A 9,248-nucleotide genomic window follows, 5' to 3' on the forward strand; every position below is an offset into this window, starting at 1 on the left:
TACGCATCTGCTAGGTCCAACTTGGAAAAGTATTTACCCGGGCACAGTTTATCAAAAAGATCTTCCGGGCGGGGTAAGGGAAAAGTTGCAATCACGAGTTGTGGATTCACTGTTGCCTTGAAGTCCACACAAAGTCTCAGTTTTCCAGAAGGTTTTGGCAAAATTACTAAGGGTGAGGCCCAGAGAGAAGCTTGCACACGTTCAATTACACCTTGTGATTCTAAATCGTTTAATGTTCTTGCTACCTCAACACGCAATGCGTAGGAACATTGCGCGCTCTGAAAAATTTCAGTTGCGCGTTGACTGTCAGTTCCAAATGTGCTTCATAGTTTTTAGCGCAACCTACGCCCGGTGCAAAAATGTCTGCAAATTCTGCACATAGACTAGAAACACTGTCTGAAGGCACAGTCTGATTCACTGATAGGACCTGATTTACAATAGACATGTTAAACAATTGAAATAAATCTAAACCAAACAAGTTCACTGCAGAAGAAGAACGAAGAACGTAAAATGACACAAGTTTTGTTTGTCCCTTGTATGTTACAAGAAGAGTGCACTGTCCTAACACAGGGATCTGCTGTCCTGAATAACTTTTTAACTGAACATTTGCGGCACGCAACGGAGGTTTGCCCAGTTGTTTGTACGTGTCATGATTGAGCAATGAAACTGCAGCTCCAGTATCGAGCTGGAATGGTATGACCTTGCCATTGAAGTCTAAATCTACAAAAAGTTTATCGTCCTGCTGACGACAAGAGCGACTGTTTTGTGCAATTTGAACAGACACTGGTACAGAATCACTTGCAAATTGACGTGATTTCCGGCGACGTCGACGCACACTTTTTGTGGGACGAACACAGTCACTGTTAGAGAAAGTGGCACTGGACGAAGTGGAATTAACTACATGAATGTCCATGGGCGAAGGTCCACGAGCCTGAGTGCCCTTGGTTCGATTCCGGCGCGAAGCAAAGGGCCTGGAATGATTGTGATTGTCTGATCTGAGCTTTTTCTGGCAAACACTTTGAACATGTCCTTTCTTATTACAGAAAAAGCAAATAGCTTGGCGTGACGGGCAATTTTCACGCGAATGTCTAGTAGCACACCGCGGGCATGATTTGACTGCATTTGTATGCTGTCGCGGCACACTTGGTTTAGAACGTGGCGGCAGCTGTGCGAACGTGTGCGAGGGCAGTGTACCTGGCCGCCCGGCGGGCCGGTTAATGTTACACACGGCTGGGGATGTTGCAAATGATTCCTGAGCAAAGTCAAGCGTGTCCTGTCTATCCAATATGTCTATCACTTGTTGAAGGGAGGGATTAACTAGTTTCAAAATTTATTCCCGTATACGAACATCAGAAACGTTCTGTGCAATTGCATCACGCACCATAGTATCTGAATAAGGAAGGCCACAGTCACATTCAAACGCACAATCCCTAGTAAGGCCTTGCAAAGTTGCAACCCACTCCCTATTAGTTTGACCGGCCGTACGTTTTGTACGAAAGAACGTATACCTTTTTGCAATTACATTAACTGTTTCTTTGAAATAGGCGTCCAATGCCGACAAAATTTCTTCGTAGGACAGAGTTGCTACGTCGCGTCGTGGAAACAATTTCACTATCACACGGTACGTTTGCACCCCTACACACGCCAATAAATGAGGCTGCCGCTCGTTACCTTGAATTCTGTAGGCGGCGAGATGAAATCCAAACTGGCGGGACCACTCGGTCCACGATTCCACGTCTGGGTCGTAGGGCCTAAAAGGCGGTGCAACTGCATGTTGTGGCTGCGGTAGCGGTGAAGCGGCGGCTGCCGCATCGGTTTGAATGGCACGTTGACCCTGGACGAGCTGTCCAAGGGCATCCAATAACGCCTGCGTCTGCTGATTCTGCAAGCGATAAAATTCGGAGAATACATCTGGAGATTGTGGCGAAGCCATGACACAAATAAATCAGAGCAAGTTACTATCAAAATGACTGCAACGTGGGCGCGTCATCCCATCCTCGTCGCCAGTGATGTGTTGGTAAATGTGCCAACACCTTGTAGATAGAGGCGGCCTAAATGCACGCTATCTAAGGCAGACGGGCGTGAACTCTGGAACAGGATAAGTAGTGAATTCTCATAAGAAAAGTATGCAGCTCCTCGAATACTTATCTTTTATTCTTTGATGTGAATTACAGCATTCTTGATGAGACATTTCGTACGATAACTATCAAACTATGTAAGGCTAATGGCGCCTTGCTAGGTCGTAGCCATGGACTTAGCTGAAGGCTATTCTAACAGTCTCTCGGCAAATGAGAGAAGGCTTCGTAAGTGTAGTCGCTAGCAAAGTCGTCGTACAACTGGGGCGAGTGCTATTCCGTAACTCGCGACCTGCCTTTTGGTGGCGCTCGGTCTGCGATCACACAGTGGCGACACGCGGGTCCGACATGTACTAAATGGACCGCGGCCGATTTAAGCTACCACCTAGCAAGTGTGGTGTCTGGCGGTGACACCACAACAATGATGACGTTACATGCTCAACAGGTGAAAGTGGTATTGAAACAGGTATCAAGCCATGTAGTTCATCATCCTTGTCGGACAGGGAGCCACAAATCACGTCTCCAGGGAAACGTAGTAAAGAGCAATCGTTGTCCGTGGAGCTGGTACTAAATATAACCACGTACATGGAAGATCATTCTCAGCATAGTAAAAAACCCATTATGAACAGTTTCCAATAAATCCGAAGCAATACGACCGTGTAGTGCGTAAGAAAAGCTACGTATATTCAATGGAGGATAAGGCACCTCCTTGCAAATACTACGTTATACATGTAAAATTGTGCGCGTCACAGTGATATCAAGGAAGTCTGGAAGACCTAAGATAACGAAATTTCGGACAAAGCTTCAACTTGACGATGCACAGAAAACTTCGGATTCTGCCCGAAAATTTGTACATGAGATAAAAAAAAAAATTATGTCATCGTTCAGTAAGGAATTCCGACCACTTTGGATTTGAAGAGAAACTTACATGAATTAAACCCTGGAAATTAGAGATACGAAGAGGATTTATCAAGATCAGTGCATTAACGCATTCGTACACAGTTATGTTGACTGTTAATTGGATGGTAAATTGATTGGAAAGTTACTTATTGTGCTCCGAGAAGCTGGTGGTGCTCTGCCCCAAACGATTCTTTGTCGTGTGCGTGATCTTGCAACGCAATATAGAAATTTTACGTCACAGCAAGCAAGAGTGGGTAAACGGGCGTAAGAGTACTACAACTACGGTATGAGCACAGCTTTTGGCCAATAGCTGGTCAAAATAACGCTTTTCTTGATCCGTGGTCTGAGTATAAAAATCATACTCCTTCGGAGCAAACTATCCCTTCTCAAAAATAAGTGTCGTTGCAGTACGTACCACCTCGAAGCACTCGACTAACTCAGCCTCCGGATGTTTGTTTTTCTGTGCCTCCAAAACAAACACACACACCAAAAAATGTTTTGCGTCACCTCGGTTCCGAGAGTTCCGGAACCTGTACAGAAAACTGGAATAGAGATCAACTTAAACATCATTTCCGCCCTTTTTATTGTTCATGAAAACCACACATTGCATGTTGTACTACCATACAGCGAGACCTTCAGAGGTGGTGGTCCAGATTGCTGTACACGCCGGTACCTCTAATACCCAGTAGCACGTCCGCTTGCACTGATGCATGCCTGTATTCGTCGCGGCATGCTATCCACAAGTTCATCATGGCACTGTTGGTCCAGATTGTCCCACTCCTCAACGGCGATTCGGCGTAGATCCCTCAGAGTGGTTGATACGTCACGTCGTCCATAAACAGCCCTTTTCAATCTATCCCAGGCATGTTCGATAGGATTCATGCTTGGAGAATATTCTGGCCACTCTATTCGAGCGTGTCGTTATCCTGAATATAGTCATTCGTAAGATGTGCACGGTGGGGCCGCGAATTGTCGCCCATGAAGACGAGTGCTTCGCCAATATGCCGCCGTTATGGTTGCACTATCGGTCGGAGGATGGCATTCACGTATCATGCAGCCTTTACGGCGCCTTTCATGACCACCAGCGGAGTACGTCGGCCCATATAATGCCACCCAAAAACAGCAGGGAACTTCCACCTTCCTGCACTCGCTGGACTGTGTATCTAAGGCGTTCATGCTGACCAGGTTGCCTCCAAACACGTCTCCGACGATTGTCTGGTTGAAGGCATATGGGACACTAATCGGTGAAGAGAGCTTGATGCCAATCCTGAGCGGTCCTTTCGGCATGTTGTTGGGCCCATCTGTACGCGCAGCATGGCGTCCTGGTTGCAAAGATGGACACCGCTATGGACGTCGGGAGTTAAGTCGCGCTTTGTGCCGCTTATTGCGCACAGTTTGAGTCGTAACACGTCCTGTAGCTGCACGAATAGCATTATTCAACATGGTGGCGTTGCTGTCAAGGTTCCTCCGAACCATAATCCGTAGTAGCCCTTGGACCTGAGCTAGGCACGTCATCGACAGTTCCTGTCTCTCTGTGTCTCCTCCATGTCCGAACAACATCGCTTTGGTTTACTCAGAGACGCCAGGACACTGCCCTTGTTGAGAGCCCTTCCTGGCACAAAGTAAGCATGCGGACGCGATTGAACCGCGGTATTGACCGTCTAGGCGTGGTTGAACTACAGACAACACGAGCCGTGTACCGCCTTCCTGGTGGAATGACCGAAACTGATTAGTTGTCTGGCCCCCTCCGTCTTATAGGTGCTGCTCATGCATGGTTGTTTAGATGTTTGGGCCGTTTTAGTGACACCTCTGAACTGTCGAAGGGACTGTGTGTAATACAATGTCCACAGTAATGTCTATCTTCAGGAGTTCTGGGAACCGGGACGATGCGAAACTTTTTCTGATGTGTTATTGCACTATCAGCAGCTACAGCTTACACATAGCCATTTTCACGAAAGCTTAACGACAGACTGTTTCGCATTGGGTTGCACGCCATTTCATTCCTACAGTTATCATCACCATTCTTCAAGAGTGGATACCTAGCTGAACGTTCTGCACGGTTTGTAATACCCAAGGAATTCGCCTTCGAGTTTGATGGTGCGAATCTTTGTGATCACTCTATTGCGTTATTTCTTCATTCGGTGTTCATGTTGCAAGCTAATGGTTTGTTTTGAACATTTCTCAAATGTCGATGATCTCTGCACCTCATTTTCTGTCGCCTTCCTGATACACTTAGTCAGTCATTAGCAGCTAATGTTTTTCCTGTCAGAACCGTGAACACAACACTTCCGCGTGAGCCTTACTAAAGCCTGAACTTGCGACCTCGCATTCAAGGGGTTCCTTGTGTGTGATTCGGTAAAAGTGTCACATTGCTGTGAGCGGGAAGATGTTTTTCTTTGATATTTTACAGAGGAAAATAAGTTTGTTTATTGCTTTAATATCTCAGGTCTTGTCTGGGAATTATGAATTACATTTTATAATCCAGATGACTGGTGTTTATTTGTACACCGTTCTAAACGCAGTCTGAAATGCGCCCGCATCTCGTGGTCGTGCGGTAGCGTTCTCGCTTCCCACGCCTGGGTTCCCGGGTTCGATTCCCGGCGGGGTCAGGGATTTTCTCTGCCTCGTGATGGCTGGGTGTTGTGTGATGTCCTTAGGTTAGTTAGGTTTAAGTAGTTCTAAGTTCTAGGGGACTGATGACCGTAGATGTTAAGTCCCATAGTGCTCAGAGCCATTTGAACCATTTTTTGAGCAGTCTGAAGTGCGTCCTATTCCGTAAAGGAAATGTGTGCGCAGTTGTTCCACTTGCTGGTACTGTGTATTTACGAGAAGCACGAAGACTTGAAGACTGCGATTAACTCACTAAAATACCAGGAGAACCACCGAACAGTATGCCTCGACCTCAAAATGGTTAATTTTCTGTTATGCCAACATAGGTCGTGTACGAAGTATTCCTGCTTTCTTTACTTGTGAGACAGTCGTGCGCGAGACATGCACCGGGGACACGAGGAACGGCCGCCCGTATGTGAGGCTGCAAGACGGCGCGGCGCTTGTCGTCAGTGCTGCAGTTGTCAACCGAGAATAAGTAATTTTCCCTTCACTCAGTATGCAACTGGGTTTGATTGAACAGCTAGACTGGAACTATTAGAAAAAAACCGACCTCAGATTTGAAATCAGCACCCTTACATTAGGTATGAATGATTGCGCATAGCAGTGCAACAAAGATGTTGTTGATCAGCGTAGTTTGGTAAACAACATATTGCTATGTATCCCCTCCATAAGGAATAAGGAAATTTCGAATTTCATGCAAGTTTGTTGTGACTTTCGGGGTAGGTTTTAGAGATCGATGGAAGTACAGTTCTCATCCATTTCCTTCGTCCCGTACCACACAATCAAGTTTCCATCTGTATTATATGAATAAACATACTATCTGGAGTGTAATTACTTCTGGAGATAAATTCCAGATTATACAATGGCTTCTGTTTTTTCTGGAGTTAGAGGTATCAGTTTTAGTAGTACTCTAAATTTTGATGAAATAATGCCAAGAACATTTCCAGTTATCCGTCGTGCTCTACACAGTCTGTAGCTGCAAACCCTTTCTGATAGCGATGATCCTGGCTTGTGACGTGGGTATTGTTTCTTTGTTTAAGTAGATAATGCGAACGTGGCATTTGCCACAAAAATGAAACCAACTGGACAAGTTTTTCCCGGTAGCACATCGCAAGCTGGCTTATCTAGAGACTGTTCTTCGAGCTTCTTGTAGAGTTGGGTGTGCTTGAATATATCACCACTCGAAATCCGCCCTTGGCATCACACGTCAGCATATATCGAGTTGTAGTCACTGTCTGGAACTCCAAATAGCGCAATGCTGACTGTGCCATTGCAATTAAAAAGACAAGCTCCCACCATGCTCAGGAGCCAATATTTGTATGTGTTTACCATCGAAACGGCCCAAGCAATGAGGGAAACAGGTGAGCAACAGCTCTCCAAGCATTTTCTGTTTTTGGCAGCTGTAACTAAAACTAAATATCACTAGTTAGTGCATATAGACAATATTACGAAAGTAGTGTGAACTGTCTGTTCAGTATGTATGTCTCTGACGAGCATGTTAGATTAGTGAACAATAGCCGTAGATAATGATAATTCCTATTTTCTGGGCAGGTGTAACAAAGAGCATGAAAAAATCTTGAAGACGAGGAACCACAAGTAGTTGCGGGTGGTGCACCCCTGTTTAAAACGACAATTCTCTTCTAACGTTTGAAAAAAAAAGCTCTCCCCTGTCCAGGAAGCAGTATGCTCTATGAAATCACTTGCCTTATCCAGAGACTTGTAAATATTGTTTGGTGAATTAACAGCACATAAACTGGGGAAGAGCAAACGATCAAAACCCGAGGTATCTCTTGCTCAGCATAACGTACACAGCGCTGCACTTACTTTGGAAATGGGCCTGTGTGCTGGGCCAGTTCCAAGCATACTTTCCACAGCAGCACCCTCTACCTCCACGATTAGCGATCACAAGAGCTCACTGCAGCTATGCTTCCTGAATGAAATCATCAGGACAGTATTTCCTCTGAGAATATTTGTATCTACCTAATGACCTGACTCAATACTCATAAAGATTTTGTAAGCCTTTTTTTTACATTTGATTAATTTATAATTAATTATATATTTTTGGTGCCATAAATAAATTTCAGTTTTCTTTCCAGCGCGTTTCACGCTCCATTTATATGTTATTCGTAACTATAAATGTTTATCAGTAATTAGTTTATTATTATTAATATGTATCTGCAGGAATCCTTTCAGAAATCGTATCATGGCTTTGCACACTTCACGGACAATCTGTAATACACTTGCTTCGAGAGCCTAAATGTGTACGTTAGACTGTTGAAAGATTCTCTGCTGGCCAGATAACGCTGTGTCGGAGAAGGTGGAGCAATTCCTCTAAATTTATTTTATCGCCTCCAAGCTGTAGCAGTTCTTCAGAGACTCTTGGTGTCAATCGGGTGGAGTTTTGGAAACACATACTGTCTTCTGCGTTCGAAGCCGAGAGTACATTACAGCCGAAACGAAGCCCCTCCGTGGATAGTTCACGTTTCCACCAAAGTGTAGTCTTTTGATTTCTTTGACAACCCATTATTATCACTGCACAACCGCCATCCCAACACGGTAAGCCAAAACTAGCAAGAATCGAGAAGCAAGGCATTCAAAGGCGTTCGGTTGTGTACACGCGACAAAGTCTCTAGACTGTCTATATATAGTGAGCAGCCACAACATTACCACGGCATGTTCACCTTTCGCACAGATAACACCGGCGACATCTGCACACACAAGTCATCTAAATCCCGAGGACAGAGTTGACGAGTTCTGACGGCACGTTGAGTCACATACCAGATGTGTTAAGATCTGGCGATTTGGGGGGGGGGGGGCAGCACATAAATTGTAGCTCACCAGTGTGTTCCTCGAACCACTAAATCACGCTCCTGGTCTTGTGTCATGCCACATTATCTTGTTGGAAAATGCCGCTGCCTTCGGGAATCATGATGGTCATGAAGGGGTGTACGTTGTTTGCAGCCACGTACTATACTCCCGTTATGGCGCCATGCGCGATCTCCACTGGGCCTGTGTACGCCCACGTGACTGTTCCCCAGAGCGTAATGCAGCCGCACAGGTGCCAAGCAGCTGTTCCCCTGGAAGACGACGAATTCGCGCCGTCCCATCGGCACGGGGATTCATCAGATCATGCAACGCTCTGCCACTGCACCGAAGTCAAGTGCCGATGTTCACATGCCCATTCCAGCCCTAGTTGCCGATGACGTGTAGCACATCCATGGGTCGTCGGCTGCGGAGGCCATTCGTTAGGAGTGTTCGGTGCACTCTGTGTTCAGACACGCTTATTCCCTGCCCAGCATTAATGTCTGGTTTTGGTTCTGCCACGTTTCGCCACCTGTCCTGTTTTACCAGTCAGCTCAGCCTACGATGTCCGACATCCGTAATGAGGGGTAGCAGCCCAACCCCACGACGTCTGGACGAGGTTTCGCCTTGGTTCCGCCACGTGTTGAAGACACCACAGCACTCCTCCAACACCCGACAAGGCGCGCAGTTTCCGAAATCCTCGTGTCGACCTTCCGGGCCATTACAATCTGCCCTAGAGCAAACTCAAAAAGGGAGGCCGCCAATTGTGAAATTCAGATTCGATTCATACTGCGCATAATAAAAGCTCAAGGCCAGAGGTGTAATGTGGCAAAGCACCAAGATGCACTTCGCAGCCGTTGT

Source organism: Schistocerca serialis, chromosome 7 (assembly GCF_023864345.2).
Source record: "Schistocerca serialis cubense isolate TAMUIC-IGC-003099 chromosome 7, iqSchSeri2.2, whole genome shotgun sequence".
Lineage (NCBI taxonomy): Eukaryota > Metazoa > Arthropoda > Insecta > Orthoptera > Acrididae > Schistocerca > Schistocerca serialis.